A 23,120-nucleotide genomic window follows, 5' to 3' on the forward strand; every position below is an offset into this window, starting at 1 on the left:
TCTCTCCCCGCGTCATTGCGCAATGAAACTGTTTATGAGAACTTCGTAAATGCTTAAAAACTTGGCTGGTTAACCAATTATCTCTCCCTTCATTCTGCTCTTTTCAGGCTGGTGCCCAGAAACCCTTTTTAGGTAGCTGGTGCACCTTATAAATTAAAATTAACATAACATACCATAACAATGCAGGCACCCTTGCATCATTGTGCAAGGGTGCCTGAATTGACACTTGGCAGCCACATGTGCGCCAGCGCAGGGAGAGGTGAGAACAGGACTGCGCCATATCTAATTATCTTGTCTTGCTGCATTGTGCTGCATCAGATGGTGGTAAATCTGCCCTGATTGTATATGTTTGTATGGGTGGCAAATGAGTAAGAGCTTAGCAGTAGGTGAATGTTTCTTCGCTCTTCTCAATGAAGGTCTCAAAAAGGGCTTCACTTAAAATTCCCTGTGTTGGAACTATTGGTGACAATGATGTAATAGATTAAGGTAATAAGAGTTTGTTGCACAACTTTGACAATCACTTTGAGGCAAGGAAATCTCAGTGCTTTATGTTTTGGTCAAGCTTATTCGCCTGCCAGGGAGTGCAGTGTGCAGCCATATATAAATGACTAACTTTGAGGCAGGAAACAAAATTTGGACTCTTTTGCTTGACTTTCAAATCATCTCCTTGGTATATTGTGGCATAGTTAAAAACAGAATATGGACTCTTGGCTGGTGCCAGGCTATGGTGCCACACCATGATCAAGATTTTGCGGTACTGGCAGGGCCGAACTGGGAATCCAAAGCAGCCCTGGCAATTTCGACAGACCAGTCCCCCTGCTGTTTTTGTTACTGGAGGCCAATATAGCAGCACTGCTGCAAAACCGGCCCCCAGTAACAAAATCTTCCCCATTCTTCCAGCCTCCCGGGAAAATACCTGATGCCTGCTGCAAGCAGTCCGGCCCTGGGTACAGGGGAGTAAGTGTGAGCTCTAACAGAATTCTTAATATCCTTTGCCCAATAGCCCGATACATGTGAGGCAGTCTGCCCACCTTAACAGAAAAGTGATTTGTTCCTTGCAGAGACATTTGCTTGCAGTCTCTCATCAATAGTATTTGCACTGCACATACATCAAAACTTTGACTGATGAAAGCAATGGGACAGTGACAGTCTCTGACACAATGCAGTGGCACTGGTTGCTACAGTGAAACCTGAAATGAATCCTGGTGCCCTTCTGCTTCATGGTGCACTCATGGACGTCTCTACGGAGAAGCAGAGAATGTAGACTGTGTAATAATGAGACTTATTTTTTTGGGTGCCTGGGGAATTATGATCGGTGAGAGAGATACATACATCACCTGGTACATGTTGATCACAGATGAGTATTTTACTGAAAACAAGATCTGCTTACAACATTTGTGTTTTAACAACAATTGATGTGATATCCGAGAGTCACTATGATGTTTGATGCATGTTTGCAGTGGGTTTTGGCAAGCAATTGTAACCAAGATGTAGTTATTTTCTACTGAGTCATCTAATATGGTAATTAGAACTGGCGTAATATTGACTAATATTACATTTATTTTATTTAGATGTAAAATTATGGTTACTTTTCAAATAAAAGCTTAAGTGTTTGAAAGTATTTGTTTTAACTTTTCTCAGCAGGGATCACCCCTGTGCTTGTTAATGTACCGATCCCAATACTTTTTAAATTCCAAATACCATCTGATGTTGGTGTTGTCTTCTGCTATCCTGCTAGGATATTTGCTTACAAGTGATTGTTTCACATATTTGTGGCATATGTACATTGCACTGAGATTTAGTAGAGGGTATATTATACTTTTGCTCACTTGCTTTTCTGACCCACTATTCATTCAGTAACATTATGCAATCAGCCATACCTCCACCTGCTTTTCTTCAGCTACCAGTCTCTGAAAGCTTTTATTATCAGGAGCAGAACTCAGATTATTTGATCAATAGCAGACCTTTTGCTCCAGTTGTTAAGAAGAATAAGGTTCTGATCAAGTCTAATACGATTACAGAGTAACTTTGGGTATTATCAAGGCTAGTGCTCTAGGTAACACTGGCCCGGGTTATGTCATTACCACAGCTCTAGCTGGCTGTAGGTATCAATAATAGCAGATATATATGGATGTTAATTAATGGTCAGAACAAGTTTCTGCGTGATCAGGAGCAGATCTTTGAGTGACTCTCGATAGTAGCAAGAAAATATACATTTTCAAGAATTACAGCAAAAAAGAGCAACAGCACCAAAATCCATTTTAACTGGACTTACATGTATAAAATGAACCAGATTTTTTTTTAAATATATACTTTTTAGTACATCATCAAGGACTATATCAGTCTTAAGAATTAGAATAACTACTTACATGATATATGATGAAGTTACTGACCTAAAGCTATATTTCTTCAAAAAACTGTTATAAAGTCTTTATTATACTGCACAAGATTAGGAAGGCCTTTTTCTCGGCGCATTAATCTGTATGCTTTACTTTGGTCCAATATTCAGAAGATCACTGTTACCTGGCACAATATCCTGAGGTTGTTTATCTCACTACCCAAAGCTGCTATGAGCTGCAGTTCTACTGAGTTTACAATATTTTTGTGACTATTTCCGGCACTGTGTTCCTTGAGGTGTTTGTCAATCATTTCTTAACATAATGCAATTGTAATGATGGCTTGTATCTCTGATATAATATTTCAAACCTGCCTTTTCTTCAACAAAGACATTTATTTAGGTACACTGTCATTGTTTTTGTTGATATTTTATCGGCGACAAGAGTTTATCTAGAAGGAGACTATGCTCACTGTAAGAAATTGGGGTAATAGTTAAGGTGGGGTGATGACCCTCCTTAAGCAATCCTTCTCAGAGTGTCCCACTAAAGTCCATAAATTAACTTGAGCTCAGACCCCTGGTAGTTATGGAAGACAGAATTCAGGGTATAACTTGGAAGCAATGTGTAAAGTATTTATGCGGTACGGAAACAGTGAAAAACTCAGAACCCAAAACATGAACAGTCCCAAATCAATTTAGAAAAATAAATGAATTTTTAACATTTTAAATAAAAATAGTGTCAAAAAGTGTTAAGCTTCAACTACAATCAACTGGACACAGTAGACCGGAACCTAGGTGCGATTTGGGGCCAAGCACGATGGAGCGTGGGCTGGATCCTGCAACCCGGTTTGACCCAGTCGTAGGTTTCCTTAATATTTATTAGAATCTGACTTAATTTGTGAATTGGGATTTCAATTAATATTACAAAGAGTTCAGTGTTTGTTGATGGAACAGCAAGCCTTGCTACAGTAAAAATTGCTTTTTATTACTAGTGAAGAACCGGGCCTTATGGGCCTGGCGGTGCAGGGCACGCCTTAAATCTCCGAGTTCACCTGCCTTGTCGGACAGAGACACGAGACACTCTGTTAGGCGTAGAAAACCAGGTTTATTAGCTGCAGCTAAGCACAGTTGTCCCAGAAGTACAGAGTAGGTTCTTAGGAGACTGCCACTTTTACTCCGTGGCGCACAATCTTTTATAGCACACATATTTACAACATATACTCCCAATACATACAAGGCTAGCCAATAGGAAAAGTTGGAAAACAAGCTATCAAGTGTCCCAAATACGCCCTTCTTTCAGACTCTGTGTGTCACCCCTCCCCACAAGTTAATCAGTGCTAGTGCCTACAATCCAATTTGCAGGTGGCAGGACGTACCTGTATGCCTCAAAGGATAGTTGTGTAACAAGAGAATACAAGGAGAGAATAGCGAAGGCCAGTTGAATAAGATAAAGTAAGGAAAGAATAGGGAGAGCCGAGCAGTCAGTCGAAACAGGGCCCAATCAGCCTAGACATGGATTAGTGGACTCGGCCAGACCCTGACATTGGTTTCGTAAACAAGGGCAGGGGGTTACTTTTTAACAGAAGAGACACGTAGCAGCTGGAAAAGGCAAAAACACTCCGCTCGCCGTGCTGCCTGAGTGAAGGCAACACAAAATGGCGACAGGACACAAAATGGCGGCCGAATACGGGACGAAGTCGAAAACCGAAGAACCTCAGAACCTCCTTTTGCCATTACTCAGGCAAAACACAAAGGACTCAAGTTAGTCTGAGTCGATGTCAATGGACATGAGATCGTCGAGCTGTTGCTGCAACATCATTTTAATGTTCTCTGTTTTCTGTGACACAGGCCTTGGGACACACATGGTGGCACAAAGACCGCAGATGGCAGGGGCCACACTGTAAACAAAGACAACAAGCGAAAATGATGGCCAAAACCATTCCAAGGAAGGTAATACCTTCCATCCCCATGTGGACAGTAGTCCCAAAACCATCCCATCACAGACCAATCTCCTGTGTCCTGATGAATCGACTCGGAAATTACGTGCAATTTAGAGATGGCTTGGTATACCGTAGGGGCATTATCTGGAATATAAATGCAGCAACTAGACCCGATCAATTTACAGACTCCTCCGCGATCTGCAAGAAAAATATCTAGAACCATCCAGTTCTGCAAAGTCATAAGGCTCCAGAAGTCACATTTATGGTAGCCTCAACAACACAAACTAACTGTCTAATGTTTCTGCTATTGGCCATTGGGCCCCAGAAAGGAAGGAACCCTTTGAAAAAGTCCCCTACCTCTTGTCCTGCTGTGTCTTTGGAATCGATAACCCCTCTGCCATATCTATTTCTGTGATGACCTGAAGGAGCAGTGTATGTCGGAGGGAGAAGAAAAGCCACATAACACGTTACTGAAAAGTTGGTGGGGAGCCATGTGTAGGCTCTGTCATGGCAGACAAAGTATGTGCCCTGAGATGGTACTAATGGTGAAGAAATCTGGGATGAATAGAGGTATGTACGGGAACAAACACTCTTTTCCTGTTGGTTTTTGGTATTTTGACCATTTATCTGTAAACACAAATTGCCTCGATGAGGTATGGTCCAAATTGGTGGGAATCTCCTTAGTCTAGCCTTATCTGTGAGGCTAGCAACGTAACGAGCCACATTCCAACCATCATATGCTCGTTTCTCATCAACGGGGATCTTACCACTTTCGGGAACTCTAGCCATAGCCACTATTCCCTTTATCAAAGAACTATGACTAAAATCTGCTCGACCACCATATGGACCAATGAGAGGATGTCGAAGTTGATTCTGATATGCATTGGAAAACATGGCCAAATAGGCCCAAGCAGAACCTTCATACGAAAACGGAAGGACTAAATATGGCATCCCTTTCTCTGTGTTATGGGGCATGAGTCCACAAACCCAACAGTCAGTAGTATTGACTGCCAGTTGATGCTGATGCAACAGCTGGATGAATGAATTGTTAAAGTATTCTGTTCTCCTAATTTGTTCGTGCTCTGGGAGTGTATGGAACTGATGCGGGGAAGCAGTAGTGGAAAAAGGCAAAGAAACAGAAGTAGGAAAAGGTGCTTGCTGCATAGTGTGAACAACCCAACCCACACAAGCCACATCGACTAAACAACAGTTTCTTATATTTACTTTTCATTTCTTGCTTTTTATCATTCTTTTCCAATTTAATATCTATCCTCTAAAGCGTTGCTCACGGTAATCTTCCTAGATCACTTAGTTGTGATTATTAGCCGTCCTATGACACTGCAAGTCCTGCAGACCTACTGCCCCAACTGAGGTCTCAGCTTAAGACTCCTACGGTAAAACTGCAACTTGACGGATGGTAAAAAAAAATGTCTCTTAAAAGTGTAACCAGAAAAAGAAAAAGAAAAAAAAGTTTAATTGTTCTTAATCAGTCTAGGTCTCAGGTTATACTGAGTATTGTCAGGTACCATTTGTTCTCGAAACAAAGTCTCTGGGTTTGTTGTGTTCAATCGCAGATGTGATGGTACAGCTTCTTGCAACACATCTGGAAAGGTATTAGCACGCACGCGCGCTATGCTGCAGTAATTTGCGTGTAAGCGCAGCTTCGTTTTTAAAATTACCGCATTTAGTATTTTATTTCCTAAATTGCTTTTTTCCCTGCTTTTAACTCCTCTACGCTGTGCCCACACACTTGCATGTTAATTGTGCCCCCCACCGCGTTTTGAGCGGACCTGTTACCTTACATCTCTTGTGTCTGGCGCCCGGTCGCCATCTTGGGGGAGGCAAGGGTCGAGTGTGCCATTGGTTCAGCGCTCCAGCGCTGTTAATGACCACAGGTGAGCCCTACTTAAGGCGAGCATTTCTTTAGCTCTGCCTCTGGAAAGGTATTAGCACGCACGCGCGCTATGCTGCAGTAATTTGCGTGTAAGCGCAGCTTCGTTTTTAAAATTACCGCATTTAGTATTTTATTTCCTAAATTGCTTTTTTCCCTGCTTTTAACTCCTCTACGCTGTGCCCACACACTTGCATGTTAATTGTGCCCCCCACCGCGTTTTGAGCGGACCTGTTACCTTACATCTCTTGTGTCTGGCGCCCGGTCGCCATCTTGGGGGAGGCAAGGGTCGAGTGTGCCATTGGTTCAGCGCTCCAGCGCTGTTAATGACCACAGGTGAGCCCTACTTAAGGCGAGCATTTCTTTAGCTCTGCCCCTGGAAAGGTATTAGCACGCACGCGCGCTATGCTGCAGTAATTTGCGTGTAAGCGCAGCTTCGTTTTTAAAATTACCGCATTTAGTATTTTATTTCCTAAATTGCTTTTTTCCCTGCTTTTAACTCCTCTACGCTGTGCCCACACACTTGCATGTTAATTGTGCCCCCCACCGCGTTTTGAGCGGACCTGTTACCTTACATCTCTTGTGTCTGGCGCCCGGTCGCCATCTTGGGGGAGGCAAGGGTCGAGTGTGCCATTGGTTCAGCGCTCCAGCGCTGTTAATGACCACAGGTGAGCCCTACTTAAGGCGAGCATTTCTTTAGCTCTGCCCCTGGAAAGGTATTAGCACGCACGCGCGCTATGCTGCAGTAATTTGCGTGTAAGCGCAGCTTCGTTTTTAAAATTACCGCATTTAGTATTTTATTTCCTAAATTGCTTTTTTCCCTGCTTTTAACTCCTCTACGCTGTGCCCACACACTTGCATGTTAATTGTGCCCCCCACCGCGTTTTGAGCGGACCTGTTACCTTACATCTCTTGTGTCTGGCGCCCGGTCGCCATCTTGGGGGAGGCAAGGGTCGAGTGTGCCATTGGTTCAGCGCTCCAGCGCTGTTAATGACCACAGGTGAGCCCTACTTAAAGCTCGCTCGTGTCGCGCAGCGGTGACGCGTAGCGGTGGCGCCTGACTCGCGCCTGAGTCAAGCCAGAGTCCTGCCCGTCTGCGCCCGTCCGCGACAGGACGTGCTGGACGTGGCTGGCTCTGGCTCTCGTCTATTCAACTATTACTCCGCCGGGGTCCATCATGCGGGCGTACACACGGGACTGCCTGTTGGCCATTGGGCAGGTAAGTTGCTGTTGTACCCTTCCACCGGTACACCCATTGCGTGGCCCATACCATTGCCCTTGTAATGGGTGGGCTCTTGACTCTCCGCGTTCTCTCCCAGGGATTCTGCCTTCGGAGACCTGCCGTACTGCCGATATCCCTACTGCCCTGAAGATTTTGAACTTGAATGTGAGGTCGGTGTTGAAACACTACCAGAACATCTATGACCTCATTGAGGAGGAAGTTCCAGATATATTTGCCATGACTGAAACATGGCTACAGGATGCTGACACCGCTATCATTAATCTAGCTTGCCCACCCGGCTATTCGATGTACACCTTGAATAGGCGGGGTAGGGGTGGCGGTGTAGCCTTAGTGGTAAAATCTATCTATCCCTGTGTCTGGACTGCCCTAAGCATCTCTGGGTGTGAAAGTGCCCTGTTCAAGGTCTCCGTCAGCCCTGAGTTTACCCTGTCCGGTATGGTCGTTTATCGGCCACCCGGCAGTGATGTGGTGTTTAGGAATGCTTTCCCTGATATAGTTGGCCCTCTGGCTGCAGACTGTGCCAACTTTTCTATCATGGGAGATTTAAATCTGCATTTCGACACCCTCTCTGGCTTGACGGTACGTTCCATCTCCTCTGACTTGGAGGCCTTTCAACTCCCTCAGATGGTTTCCCAGCCTACCCATTCAGGGGGGCATATCTTGGATCCCTTGTTCACTAATCTGCCGGGGATTCAAATTACTTCTGTTTCACCGGTGGAGTGGACAGACCACTTCTTGGTATCCATCCTATGCCCTGTCTTTGCCACCCCTTCCATCTCTTCGGCTAGACGGGTTCAGAAGAGGGCTTGGAAAAAGCTTCGGTTAGAAGACTTTCATCGTCTTCTATTAGAGGAGCCGCTCGGCCCTTTGACGGATGTAGAAAAGGGGTATGACCTCTTCTGTTCTTGGATCACCAGGGCCTTGGACTCTCTGATACCTATTGTATCAACTAAAATCAATTCTCGAGAGTCGAGCCCCTGGTACGATGGCGCCCTTCGGGCTTTAAAGGGTGCCTGTAGACGGGCTGAGAGGGCTTGGAGGAAGACCTATGGGGCTGACCTAAAAGCCGCATACTCCAGGTCCGTTAAGCTATACCATCGAGCTATTTGCCGAGCCCGTGCGGCCTTCTATGCCGCTGAATTCCGGAACAGTTCTAATCCGTCGAAAGCCATCTTTAAGGCCGTTAAAGATCTTACGACGAAGCGGATCACCTCTACGACCGAAAGCTCTCTTTCCCACTGTGAATCCCTCGCATCCTACTTTTTAGGGAAGGTGCAAGCCATTTATCGGACATTTTCTGGTACAGGGCACAGTGAGGAAAGTATCAATGGGGCTCACCATCAGACTACTCTGCTTGTTTTCCCCCCCCTCACCTCGGACGGCTTTGACAAACTTGCATTGCAAGTTAAATCCGGATCCCCATCCGATCCGGTAAGGCCTGCTCTTTTTCGGGATCAGGCTTTTATGGGGCGTTCAGTTATATGCTCCCTTGTCAATCTGTCCTTGGAAACGGGAGTAGTTCCAGCTAAGTGGAAACAAGCTGTGGTGTCCCCAATTATTAAAAAGCCCACTCTGGACCCATCTAAGCCTGAAAGTTACCGCCCCATTTCGCTGCTACCCTGGCCAGCCAAGATTACTGAGGCCCACGTCAATCTGGCCCTGTCTGAGCATTTGGCACGAACCAATGCCCTCGATCCCACACAAAACGGATTCCGTGCTGGGCACAGTACGGAAACCGCGTTACTTGTGATGGTGGAACATCTCCGGGCAAGGTTGGATGCTGGTCAAACGGCGGCGCTTATTTTGTTAGACCTTAGCGCCGCCTTTGACACGGTGGACCACAGCATCCTCCTGCACCGGCTCGAGGAGACTGGTATTGGCGGTCAGGTGTTGCAATGGTTCCGCTCCTTTTTAGACGACCGCTCCTTCTGTGTTGCCATTCCTCCCTTCAAGTCCAACTACCAACCGCTGGCCATGGGGGTTCCGCAAGGGTCCTCGCTGAGTCCCACGTTGTTCAATCTCTACGTGAGACCGCTGGCTGATGTCGCTAGGCAGTGGGGCCTAACCTTGGTCTCATATGCCGACGACACACAGCTGGCGGTTACTCTCAGCGGGGACGCGGAAATTGCGGCCCCCAGGTTTCAGTCTGGACTGAAGGCGGTGGCTAGTTGGCTGACAGGCAATTGCCTTCAGCTTAATGCCACAAAGACGGAGGTGATGGTCGTCGGTAAGGGAGTGGAGCTGTGGGGCGACCAATGGTGGCCTTCAGAGCTGGGACCTACTCCGACCCCGGTGTCGGAGGTGAAAAATCTCGGGGTATGGTTGGATGCCGGCCTCTCCTTTGTAGGGCACACACAAAAGACTGCGGCCTGTTGTTTTGGACTTCTAAGGGGCTTGAGACCAGTACTCAAGTTCTTTGATGCCCCAACCAGGCAACTGGTGATCCAGGCTACTGTCATCTCTCGCCTGGATTATGCCAGTTCTCTCCTGGCTGGGGCTAACCAGGCCGAACTAACCCGTTTGCAACGGGTTCAGAATGCCGCGGCGAGAGCGATTGTTGGCCTGCCCAGATTTAGTTCTGTGGCAGGTGTCCTTCGCTCTTTACATTGGCTTCCGGTTAGGAAGCGCATTCTCTTTAAGATCTTGTGTCTTGCTTTTAAGATTCTGAGAGGTATCGGCCCGGAAATTTTGTCGAGCTGCCTTTCCTTTTATGTCCCCACCCGCAGTCTCCGTTCCCAGGGTTTGGCCCTTGCAGTGGTCCCCAGATTCAGGCTCAGCCGTATGGGAGGCCGTTCTTTCAGGGTCGTGGCTGCATCAGCATGGAACTCCCTCCCTGTTGAAATTCGTTTGATGGAGGACCTTTTGACTTTTCGGAGGGCGATAAAAACTTTCCTGTTTTAGTGGCTCTGTCTTTATTCTCTGTTGTGTTGTGTTTTGCCTTGTCCTTGCGCCGGGACGCTCCTTGGCTGGAGTATCTGTGCGCACAATAAATCACCTTAACATAACATAACATAACATCATCGTCTTCTTTTTCAGACCTTGTCCAATCCAGACGTGCACTACTAAAAAGGTACCAACCGAGGGACCCTTTCGCCCTCACTATCACCTATACCCTTGCGGACCCACTGGTCAAAAGGCAAAGGTAAAGGTACCCTTTTGCAGTTCACGCCATGGATCCAGTTCTTCTTTCCGGCGACCTTTACTGCTGTACGTGTTACCAGAAGGACTTGCCGAGGCGGCCCCCAACGAGGTTCCAGATTCTTCTTTCGCTGAAAATTCTTCAGACAGACCCAGTCCCCGGGTTGGATGGAGTGACCTGGGTCTGCGGAGGCCTCCGGCAAAGCGTTTTCAACCTCCTGGTGAAGAACACGCAATTTAGTGGTGAGATCATGCAAGTAGTCAATCAACATAGGATACGGAATATCGGAGTACTTTTTAGGTCGAGGGACTCCCCAGACGTTAGCTGGGTGCCCAAAAACAAGCTCGTATGGGCTGAGTCCCAAGCTAGAGTGTACAGCTGTTCTCGTAGATAGGAGTGCCAAAGGTAAAGCATCGGGCCAAGCAAGACCCGTGCTGGCCTGAATCTTTGCCAGCTTGAGCTTGAGAGTGCCATTATAGCACTCTACCAAGCCTGCTGACTGAGGGTGGTTTGCCGCATGGAATTTCTGCCTAATACCAAGACCTGCACACACCTTCTGCTTAATTTGGCCAACAAATTCACTTCCATTGTCACTTCAGACAATTCGCGGCAAACCAAACCTCGGGAAGAATTCCTTCAAGAGGGCTTTGGCAGTGGACAAAGCAGTATTATCCTTTAGGAGGTAGACCTCTATCCATCTGGAAAAGGCACACACCACCACCAGAACATACTTAAGATTGTTGCAACGTTCCATATGAATGTAATCTATTTGTAATACCTCAAAAGGATGTGTAGGGGGAGCAAAATGACCTGCCGGAGTTGGGGTTCCCTTTCCTGGATTATGCATCAAACAAACGATACAATGCTTCACCACATTTTCCGCACATTTAGGGATACCTTCATTCTGCCATACTGGAGCCAGAAGTTTGCATATCCCTTTCGCACTGATGTGGGCTGGACCATGTGCCATAGTAACCACAGGCAATACATAGGCATCTGGTAACAGCCAATGCTGGTGTTCTGACAATTCCGTCCAACACCCTGTCGCGTCCAACATTCCTGTACTTTCTTTCCACTTACTCAATTCCTTCTCTCTAGCCTCTTCTTGAATCATTCTCACACTTTCTATTGTGTCCTTACACATTCCTCCTTCTCTGACCCATCTTGCAGGGCCTGCAACATACATGTGACTTGTAGCATCTCTCGCTGTTTCTTTCGCTACCTCGTCTGCAAAAGCATTCCCGCGACCCACATCATCAGTGATTCTTTTAGGTGCACTACACTTCACAATTGCTATCTGGGTAGGCAAAGCAAGTGATTCGAAAAGGTCAGTTACCAACTGACCATGCTGAATCTTAGTCCCATGGGAAGTAAAGAATCCTCTTTCCTTCCAGAGACGGCAAAAACTGTGAGCCACGCCAAAGGCGTACTGGCTATCGGTGTAAACATTCACTCTCTTTCCCTTAGCCAACACACACGCTCTCGTCAGGGCAATCAGCTCAGCTGCTTGGGCTGAATTCTGTCTATGCGTGCTGTCTCTACTACTGTATACAAGGTCGTAACAGCATACGCTGAAGTCGTCTTGCCATTGGAAAATTTGAAACAAGACCCATCCACCCATAGGATCCCATCCGGGTCCACGAGTGGTGCATCCTTTAAGTCTATTCTGCCTTTCGTTTCCTCCTCTGTACGGAGAAAACAATCATGTTGTTCTTGGGTGTCTTTCTCTTCTGGAATGGGTAACAGTGTTGCTGGATTCAAAGTATTACATCGCTTGATGTGTATATGACTTGCCAAGAGCGTCAGCTCGTACCCAGACAAGCGGGCGCTTGTGAGATGTTGTGTTTTCGTTCTGTTCAAAAGAGTATCCACTGTATGGGGTACCATAACAACGAGCGTATTATCCAGTACCAATCCAGCAGATTGACGAATGGAGATCGCTGCTGCTGCTGTAGCTTTGAGACAGCTAGGCAATGCCTTGGCTACTGGATCCAATGTAGCCGAAAAATAGGCAAATGGCCGCTGTTTGTCTCCAAATTGTTGCGTTAAGACTGACGACGCACAACCTTCTCTTTCATGAACATAGAGTGTGAAAGGCTTACTGTAATCCGGAGTACTTAACACAGGGGCAGAACACAAGGCAGTACGTAAGTCAGAAAAACTCTTCTGACATTCGTCAGTCCAAGGAAGAGGTTAGGGTGTGTCTTTCAGAGTAAGTGCCAGCAGAGGTTTAGCCAACAAAGAAAAAATTGGAATCCACTGTCTACAATAAGAGGTAATGCCCAGAAAGGCACGCACCTCCCTTTGTGTGGATGGTACAGACATTTGTGCGATTGCTTGAATGCGTTCTGGGGTCAATCGCCTTCCCTCCTTCGACAAGAGATGACCTAAATAGGTAACCTCTTGGCGGCAATATTGTAGTTTAGAGGGTGACACCTTGTGATGCAGGTCAGACAAATGACGCAACAGTGAAACAGTCACATTTTTACAAACATCCTCTGAATCAGCAGCAACCAACAAATCATCCACATACTGAATAAGAGTGGCACCTGGAGGCAAAGTGAAGGCATCAAGCTGAGATTTCAAAGCCTGACTATAAATGGAGGGACTCTCACAATAGCCTTGGGGTGTACATTTGAATCGGAAACTTCAGCCTCCGAGAGAGAAGCTAAACATATCCCTACTGTCCTCAGCAATAGGAATGCTGAAGAAAGCGTTTTTTAGATCAATAACCGAGAACCAGGCAGCTGAAGCAGGTATCACTGTGAGCAAGGCAGTGATATCTGGGACGACAGTAAACTGGGGTATAACAATCTTGTTAACCTCCCGAAGATCAATCACAAAACGATATACAGGGGGCTGAGAAGAATCAGTGCGTTTAAGAACAGGTAGAACAGGACTATTGCAAACATTTCCCCTTGTTTCTTCAACCACACCCTTCTGAACTAAATCATGGATGATAGCCAACAGAGCTCTTTCGCCATCGCTGGAAATTTTATACTGAGGAATGCGTGGTAATTTAACATTAGGCTTGACAGTAACCACGTAAGGTGGAATTTGGAGCAAACCAACGTCATTCGGACCTGTAGCCCAAAGCGTAGCAGGAAGGGAATCCAATTCGGGTGGGAGTTGGTCCTTAGAAAAATACATAGGAGAAACCAATTTCTTACCTAAAGTAAGATGTACACCAGAGGGGGAACAGTACAATGTTGCATGAAGACGTTTCAATAAGACCAAACCCAGCAAATTCTCGCCGCAACCAGTCGTTAAAATGAACGGGGCCTCCAAATCATAAGGACCAATTGAGATAGGCAAAGGGCAAGAAACCGGGTTACGAACTGGGGCGCCAGAGAATCCTACAGAAACATTTGTTAAGCCAGACAAAGGTGCCCCAGGGAGTTTGGAGTGAATGATAGAACTTCTCATTGCACCAGTATCCAAAAGAAATGGCTCTGAAACACCCAAAGCAACAACTTCAACATAAGGCCCATTCTGATCCACTGGAACTGATACGACTCCCTTGCTTTGTCCATTACTGTCCTAACTAGTGTGAAAATCCTGATTCTCACTTTCAACACAATAGTCGTCATTGTAATATTATGCAGACTGAGTATTCTGCTGGTCAAAATAATTCATAGAATTCTGAGGGGGAAAGGAACGCTGTGTTTGTGACAACGCATCTTGGGCCAGATGTAGGAGGCCATTTACCGACCGGTAAATGGGTATTTGTGATGTAGGGGCATCATTTTACAGATTGGGTAAATTTACCGAATCGGTAAATTTACAGAATCTGTAAAATACCGAATCGGTAATTTTACTGATTTGGTAAACCCAAGATGTAGGTAGCACTGTTTACAGTGCTACAGGCCTTCAGAATTCGGTATTTTACCACACAATCCTATTGTGTGGTAAAATACCGAATTCAGGTGTGCATGCACATCTCTGCATGCACACCTATGCCATGTGACAGACAGACATGCCCTTAGGGCATGTCTGTGTGCCACATGGCGCACATGCCTGTATTTGGGGTGCTAGAGGGTGTCAAAGTGACACCCCCTGCCCCCTTGCTGGAATCGGTATTTACCGAATCGGTAAATACCGATTCGGTATTGCCCATTGATTCCTATGGGCTTCAATGCCCATAGGAATCAATGGGCATTACCGAATCGGTATTTACAGAATCGGTAAATACGGAATCTTAACGATTCGGTATTTACCGATTCAGAAATACCTACATCCCCCCCCTCTATTTTACCACTTCTTAAATACCGAATCGGTAAAATTCGGTATTTAAGTAGTGGTAAAATAGAATTACCTACATCTAGCCCCTTGCCCTCTACCCCTGGGTGCTGACTGAAAACCACCACGGCCTCGCGGCCCTGGCAATCCACCATTACGTTGCAATAAAACCGGACAGCTATTCTTAAAATGACCTTCCTCTTTACAATAGGCACATTGATTAGGACCTAGCAAAGGTCGCGGAACAAAGTGTTCAGGTTTCTGTAACAACCTCTGAAACTGGGGAGGCTGTTGAAATTGGCGCTGAGTAGAATGAGGGGGATAAGCCTGTTGCAAAAGAACCTTCGTTTTTAATTCTTTAGTCTTTTTCTCTAGTTTATCCCTTTCCTCCTTATCCCTATTCTCGTAATACTGAGCAGTGGCTAATATCTGGGCAGATGAAGAAACAGCCCATTAACTTTCGGAGTCTTTCAATTTATGCGATAATTCTGGAAGTAAATTAAATACAAATTTATCCACGAATAATCGCTGTCCACCCTCAGTACTCATATCTTGACCACTGTGGTCGATGAACGTTTCCTCGAATCGGGTAAAGAAATCGGAGACACTCTCATCTTTCTTCTGTTTACACGCAGCTAACTTATCCCAGTTAACACGTAAGGCAGGCATCATCGTTTTCATTACAGTGATGATCCTACCGGGCAATTCTGTAATCAAAGCATCGGGTTTAGCACCTCCTACTTGTGCTGCGTCCGCGGCACCTGCTTCCTTCCTTATCTGTAATTTGCTTTCTGTTGCAGTGCAATTTTTTTTCACAGGACCTTTATGGTCTACTTGTAGCTATTCTATGAGCCTGCTGTTTGGGTCATAGCAGGGTCATGGAATAGTTGCAAATAGGCAACTGAACTCTGGAGGGGCCCCTCAGGAAGCACTAGAGTGAATGGTTACTAATGTTAAGTTTGAACTTTTGCACCTGCTGATTGCTTTCAGTTTAGCAAAAATCGTTTTTCTGCAATTTCGCGTCATTTGCGGGGCGCAAATCCGTGCGAGATCGATTTCGGAAGCCGCGAATGCGAGCGAATACACTTTTTTTTTTGCGGCGTGTATGTTCGCGTGATTTTTTTTGTGTTTGCAAGGCGCTTGTAGCTATACGTTTGCGAAGTTACCCTAGCGGTCGTACACGGGCGCAGCCATCTTGTTTGCGTGACGTAATTCCGTTTCCGGCCGCTATGTGTAATCTCGCAAAGTGTGCTGCTCGCTAGTACAATTTCGCACGTGCTCGCGAGGAAAATCTCGCGCGAACTTACCCACGCGGTCGTGAATGGGCGCGGCCATCTTGTTTCTCATTCATTGCTATGGTTCTGGGCATGCTTTCTGTATCCTCTCTGAATCTCTGCCATCCTTTGCTTTTTTTGAAGTTTATTTGATCTATTTTACTTATTATCTATCCCTCTATTTTCTAGCTCTATATTTTTGTGTTTTCTGCTACTTTTTGTTAATTTTAAACTACTTTTTTAAACTCTTTTATTTTCTTCTTCCCTATTCTATTTCTTCTTTATTATTTAACTCATTTCTGCCCAGACCATGGTAAAGGGAGCCGGGAAGCACCCTGAGAAGGGGAAGGGTCCCGCACCCCGTGCCCGGCTCCCGTGCGGGCGTTTGAGGGGGAGCAAGTGATGCCACGGGAGATCTTTAGCGCGGAGGAGGTGGCCGCACTCATCTTCCACGTCCAGCGCCGCCTCCCCAAGACGATCTTGGGAGGCGGCAAGATCGCAACCGGCTATGGCATCCGCGAGCGCCGGAAGCGGTGGGAGAAGGTGTGCCGGGCCATGTTTAAGCTCTCTGGGGTCCGGCGCACCTATAACCAGGTCACCCACCGCTGGACGGATGTCATGGACCGGGAACGGGACTTGCTGGACGCGCTCGGCGTAGAGGTCCCCGGGCTTGGTGAGTAGTAGTAGCCATTTCTAGCTATTTCATCACTAATCTGTTTTATCCGGCTCTGTTATTTGCAAATCTTTGTTCTTTACCAAGAGCAATAATGCTGCCGATTACATTAGGTAAATTATATTTCAAAATCTTCTATGCATTTCAGGTGCACTGCTCTCCTTCTCAGTAGCCTTGCTTGCTACTATGCCTATTTGTTTTGTATTTTGTGTTCATTTCATTGGCCTGAGAAATTATGTATGAGTGTAGTGTAAAGAACTGCGTAATGCTAGACAATAAGGGTCATATTTTCAATTACCGGCGCATCCCTGCAAAGTAGCAGGGATGCGGCAGTAATTGTGCGCCATGCCACCACCACCCATTGGCCCAAAACGTCACAGAAGCCTTACACATCTGTGGCGTAAAGGCGGCGCATTGCTGGAGTTGCGTGCCAACGATGGCGCAGCTCCAGCAATGCTCTGGGGTGCCCTATCTCCCCAATGCTGCATCAAGCCGTACGTCGGCTTCAAGCAGGCGCAGGGTTTGAGTCACGCATCATTGTCCTAAAAGTGACTGATTGACATCTTGTAGATTTCCCTCAGCTACTTTTAGGATTCGTTCCTGCGCAGGAACGCCCTCCCTTGCGCCGGAACGCCCCCTGATGGTGCAGGGCTTTACAACGTGATGCATCTCCCATATGCGTTTTTTTTAATATATACGTCGCACCATGGCGACTCTTTTGTTCTGCCGCTGCGTCACAAAAGTCACGCAACAATGGAGGAAAATGAGCCGCAAGGGACTTCTAAATCAGCCCCAACAGACTGAAGTCCAGTCCTTCCTTTAGACACATGGCTATAAGAAGAAATAGTGGTGGTGGTCGGTGGATTGATAGTTTGAGTATTCACTGATCTGCAAGCAGGGTGGACTTTGTCTGTCACTTTGCGTGCTGCGGACTTCTGCCTGCCAGGCCTAGGCAAACCTTTTTAGTAGTCTGTTTATTGAGTTACATAGGAACTTTGAAAGTCAACGGTCCGCAAATCAGGCAATACGAATAACGTAGTATACCATATGAGATAGGTCAATATATCCCGTGGAATAGTTGTCTATCTATTTGCTATTTCTCCAAAATATTTTGTTATAGTTCTTTTGAAATGTTTGATTTGGTTGACAAATCTCATCCATGTTTTCTGGTCTTTCTTTCTTTCATGTTGTACATCAGCTCCCCCCAAGGGCAAGAGGACACAGGAGGAGGGTGCTGTTCAGGAGGATGCAGGCCAGGATCGGGCAGGCGAGGGCTCCTTTGCTGGCCCCAGTAAGTTTTAATTTTAATAAAGAGTACCTATTTTTTCCTAGCGTTCCTCATTCGATTTTTTCTAAATCATCTTTGATCTTCTTGTAGACTGGATCTAAATTCTTAGATAGTGTGGCAGAGTCATTTAGCTCCCTAAGTCACCGATGATTGATCCCCAATGATCATTAGATTATCCTACGCAGGGCAAGAGTACGGAGTCACAGTCAAGAAGTGTCAGAGGCACTCATGCTTGCAAAAATTCCAAAACCTTTAGCTCATCCACTCTAGTCTGGAGGACCAAAAACCACAGAGTCTATTTAAGTTTAAAAGCTTTATTAAAACTAAACACATTTATTAAAATCAACTTTGTCATAAAAGTAAACGTTTAACTGAAAATGGAAAAGTGCTTAGTGCTAACGATTAATTGGACACATTTCTTGTGGTCGAGCTGAGCTCTCACCTGGTTTGAACTTGAGCTTGACCCTGATCGTGTTCTTAGAAGTCAAGCTTCTGTTAGGAGAAAAGGTGTTGTGTGTTAAAAATAAAAAGCAAGCATTCATCAGTTGTGCCAAAAAGTGCAGCAAGACAACAGCCTTCCCTGGAAAAAGGGACATTTTTACTGTAGAGTATACAGTTACAAATTATTACATTGTATTTCGTTTTTTTTAACTTTCTTTATTCCTCCTAGACCAAATATTATACAGTAGTGAGTGGTGTATTCTAACATTCTAAAAATTTACTTTGTAGGTGGAACATCTGGTGGCGGGGCCAGTGCGGAGGTGGTGGATGAGGAGGACAACTCTTCTGGGGAGGAGGCGGTGCGAGTGGCGGACGACACCAATGTGCCTGTGAGGGTTGACACGGTGGTGGCGGGCACAGGTAAGCTATATATTCGAAAAGCGAAAGAAGGGTGTAAGTAAGTGTGGAAGGGCGAGAAATTTTATGATGGCTGGCAAAGAAGAATGATATGTGTTTGCTTGGCCCCCGAGGTGGCTGGGAAGGAAAGAATATGGTATGGTGCATGGCTGGGTCAATGATGAAGCAAGGATGGGTGGAAGGACAACAGCCTGGGTGGGTGAAACATAAACTGTATGTGTGCATATACTTTGAATGGATGGATGCCTGGAGCATGGTATTATCTGACTCTTAGATAGCACATGTGTATCTAGAGAGAGTAGATGGTCACTGGATGAACTAAGTGTTACCTTGAAGAGCATGTAACACCGCACCCGCACGTCCGTTCCAGTGTAGGGAAGGCAAGGAAAAGAAATTGTAAATTTGTCCAATACTACCATGAATAGTAGCAATAGTTTGTATTGCAACTGCAAGCACAGCATATATCCGGTTATTACGGTGGACACTCCGTACCTCTCTTAATAACTTTAGTTTAGTAGTAGTACGTCATTCATGTGTGGGTGTATCACTGTTCACTCAATAATAAGCAAAGCACCTAAAGTCATCCCATATGTCATCAAATACATCCCATGTGAAGTGATAGATAATCTAATTATTTAGCTTCTTCATTTTCCTTTTCTAGTACTTATTTGCACTGTAGGGTGAAAGGTAAATTAATTAAGCAGTAGCCCTTGTAACAGAGTATTCTCAGTGCCACCCGTAATAGAAAAGTAATAGCTTCACCACCTGCATGTACTGGACCGGTACAGTAACGCAAGTCTGTCTCACTCATCATGGTGTGCGTCTGTTTTTCTCGGGTGCAAGTTCACTGCGCTGGCATTCTGGCGGCTTGCATAAGATAATGTACCAATTTTCCGAAACAAGAGAGAAGAAGAAGAATAAGACTGGTGTACTGTCATAGTCGACTGTAATGGAAGTCCATAGTGGTCGTAGAATTTGTTCATTAAACTACCACTAATGTTAGAGCAAGGATGCAGAAGTGGGAGGTTAGATAGATACTGTCCTCAATAGTTATGTACTGTGCTTTCAATTTGCTACTTGTACTGTGACACAACTTTCGGCTCAATCACTTTGTGTTATTAATGTTAAGGAGCATTGGTTACAGACTATGTCTTTCTTTCTTCATATAGTTGCTCCTTCCAAATCGACATCACGGAGGGAGCAGGCTCGAATGGCCCGGCAACGGAGGCTGGATGCCACTGTCGCGGAATATCGGCGGCTGGTGGCCCTGGAGGAGTCGGAGGACACGCAGTCGACCGGTGCAACCACAACATCCTCGACTGGGACAGCTGCATCCTCCTCCGTGACCCCACGGGTTGCCAGCCAGCGCAGTGCTCCAGCGGTACGGAGCCGGGCTAACAAAGCCCACCGCCAAGCAGCAAAAAGACCAGCTGCCCCCCACAGGAGCTGCAAGGCACGCCAGCGCCGCCTAGGAGTGAGAATGTCCTACCTGGAGCAGGAGGTCCATAGGTACAAGAACTTGGTGGAGGGCCTCCGCTTCGAGCATGCCACCCTCCGCAAGGAGTATGATGCCCTGGCCGCAAAATTCACCAGCACCCTCCAGTAGTGGAGTGTCCCTTGCCCTTTTTTTAGAGACTTTTGGGGGGTGGGATTTGGGAGTCGGGTGCTTTTTGGGACTTTTCAAAGACAATCGTTGGGGTTAGGGAGGGTCTTGAGGGAGATTATTTTGTTAGGGCTACATAAATATACTTTTTTAAACTTTATCTGACCATACCTGTTTTTTACTGCTTTTCAGTCTGGTGGGTGGGGGTGTAACAGTAAGTTTGTTTTCCTGAAGAGTCCTAGGACTTTAGTAGTACTACCGTCAATCTCTCGTCTAGTCCTAATACTCCATTATACTACCTCCCACCAAACGCTTATCTTACCTGTAATTTGTGTTAGAAATTAGGGCTAGGCCCAGGGCTGGCTCCACGTGAAATGGGGATTAAGGTTGGCAATCCTGGGCGGATGAAATTTCCTCATTGCGGTGGTACTAGTGGTGTGACACAGTGGCAGTTGCATGCCTATGGAAAAAAAGAAAACGAAACCTGGTTTGTCCTTACTGTAGCATTACAACGGTTACGGTACGCTCGAGAATATAGCAGGTGACAGTACACTAGAACAGTGCCACAATGTAGCCTAACAAATGGTAAAGTATTGCAAGTATAACTAGTACTTGCGTTGAATTTATTTGACATTGGCTCCTACTACTACAAGAAATAGTACTGAAGCTGAGTAAGTCTAGAATATATCCTCGTATTCCTTCACCAGCCTGTTGCTATGACCTTATCCTCCCCAGCAAGTGTGTGGAATTATTGATGTCATTTAGTCAGACATCAAGGAAAACCACACAGCCCGGGGGAAGAGGGTTAGGGTTTGGAAAATGGATGGGAATGGGGGTTTCTTTTTGGGTAGGTTTTGTTGAGAGAAGAAAAAAAAAGCACAGCATGGACAAACAATAATTGAAGATAAAGAAATCTTTGGGTACAAACTAAAGCTAACCACATGCAGTCACACTCATAGAAGAAAACAATGGATACTGTATCTGTATTCTGTATGTTGTTGGAGTTGTCCTGTTGAATTTGGTAAGTAAGTTGCATGCAGCAAACAATTCCTCTTATTAGCGGCACTCCTCCATTCCAGCTGACGCTTCGTCCATCAATGTTGGTGACCACTGACAGAAGACACCCTGTCCACTGCCTGCCTGGCGGATGTTGACTGAAACCCGGCCTGTAATTATTGAACGGAAAACAGGAAGTGCTATTACAATACCACTGATAAATAAATATAAGGTATGTACGCTGTGTGGTGCAAAAAGTCACACTTTGATTTCCCTAATAGACAGTACAATATTTTTGAAATTGCGTACTCTGTCAGAGTCACCTTTTTAAGGATAAATAAGTATGGCCAAAATATTATAGCGGATCTTTCCCCTCAAGGTAGGTGTACTGTAAACTGTGTTTTAGAACAAAATTTGACCTTCCCAGCAATGCTCCCACCAAGACCCTTACTAAAGCCAGTCGCAAATGTAGAAGACCCCCAATCAGATCTCAAAAAACGAGGCCTAGCAGAAAAATGGTGACAAAACGTACTTTAAAAGTAAAAGTAGGCCCAAAAACACCCTTACCCACCGTGGATTGTATTCAAACCACTTGCAAGCAAGCAAAAGTATCCATAGCCAGCATCGCTCCAAGAGTGCTCTAAAACCCCAGAACTGAGTTGCAATAGAACACCCCGAAACACATGCAATCCTGCTGCTAGGGCTAACCCTAACGAACCCTAAGTTATAAAAAGTGCCAAAAGGTTTTGCCTTATGGATTTTGTCCAAACCACTTCTATCCGGTATTAGACCTTCCCAGGAATGCCCCAAGACCCGCCAACCCACCCGCAAAAAAGCACGCGACAACACCCCCAAACAGCCAAAAAGCAAAATCTCATACTTACAATATCTCTCGGTCTTCGGTCCAAACGCGCTGTGCAGCTAGGTCATCATCATCATAACTCCTGTTTTCCACCACGGATTTCCTGAAAAGCAAATGCAATCAAGATTAGACTGTCGCAGCAGTGCTTCGACAGAGACCCCGCAACCCACCCACAAACACCAGGAAGCCCCCCAAAACGCTACATTGAGCAAGATGTCAGAAGAAATAGCAAAAAAAAGGCTTTTCCTTATGGATTTTGTCCAAACCACTTCTATCCGGTATTAGACCTTCACAGGAATGCCCCAAGAGACCCGCCAACCCACCCGCAAAAAAGCATGTGACAACACCCCCAAACAGCCAAAAAGCAAAATCTCATACTTACAATATCTCTCGGCCTTCGGTCCAAACGCGCTGTGCAGCTAGGTCATCATCATCATAACTCCTGTTTTCCACCACGGATTTCCTGAAAAGCAAATGCAATCAAGATTAGACTGTCGCAGCAGTGCTTCGACAGAGACCCCGCAACCCACCCACAAACACCAGGAAGCCCCCCAAAACGCTACATTGAGCAAGATGTCAGAAGAAATAGCAAAAAAAAAGGCTTTTCCTTATGGATTTTGTCCAAACCACTTCTATCCGGTATTAGACCTTCACAGGAATGCCCCAAGAGACCCGCCAACCCACCCGCAAAAAAGCACGCGACAACACCCCCAAACAGCCAAAAAGCAAAATCTCATACTTACAATATCTCTCGGCCTTCGGTCCAAACGCGCTGTGCA

This window comes from Lissotriton helveticus, chromosome 2_1 (genome assembly GCF_964261635.1).
Source record: "Lissotriton helveticus chromosome 2_1, aLisHel1.1, whole genome shotgun sequence".
Lineage (NCBI taxonomy): Eukaryota > Metazoa > Chordata > Amphibia > Caudata > Salamandridae > Lissotriton > Lissotriton helveticus.